The sequence below is a fragment of the Pteropus alecto genome, unplaced genomic scaffold, assembly GCF_000325575.1.
Source record: "Pteropus alecto unplaced genomic scaffold, ASM32557v1 scaffold143, whole genome shotgun sequence".
NCBI classification, from domain to species: domain Eukaryota; kingdom Metazoa; phylum Chordata; class Mammalia; order Chiroptera; family Pteropodidae; genus Pteropus; species Pteropus alecto.
The window spans coordinates 3,958,188-3,958,647 of record NW_006434828.1 but is presented as its reverse complement, the minus strand read 5'-3'; the positions used below and the strand labels follow the sequence as shown (position 1 = coordinate 3,958,647).

General features: G+C 48.7%; 1 protein-coding gene across 1 annotated transcript in view; it reads left to right on the top strand.

Moving 5' to 3' along the window:
• Window positions 1-460, top strand: part of ANKMY1 (ankyrin repeat and MYND domain containing 1) — a 38,494-nt gene that overhangs the window by 31,514 nt on the left and 6,520 nt on the right. The gene's annotated exons all lie outside the window — the stretch shown is intronic.

Below are 460 nucleotides of genomic sequence, written 5' to 3'. Positions count from 1 at the left end.
GTGGACGCCACGGCCCGTGTGCCCACGGCTCCCCGGGGAGGACCTGCTGGACTCCTGGGTCCCCTGCTGGGCACGCATTCCCACGGGCCACCAGCACTAGGCCTCGGGGTCCCTACAGAAGGCTCCTCCAGGCCGCCCCCCAGGTGTCTCTGGGCCTGTAGGTCAGCGCCTCTGCCCCACAAACACCCTCCTCCCCTTCCTTCTTTATCTGTCATGAACTAAGAAAAGTAAATTAGGATCTCCTACTTCTAATGCCTTTCTATTTATTTTTCTATTTCTTATACATTCCACTTAATGAATTTTAATGCTACTTTATTTGTCTTATAAAGAATTCATGACTGCAATGTCTTCATTGTGGATTTTGTGTTTTATCATTATAGAGAGCCTTTTATCCTTTTGGCTTTATTTAATGCTTTCACTCTTCCCCTACCCCCACCAATTCAGCCTCATCTGGTGTAAC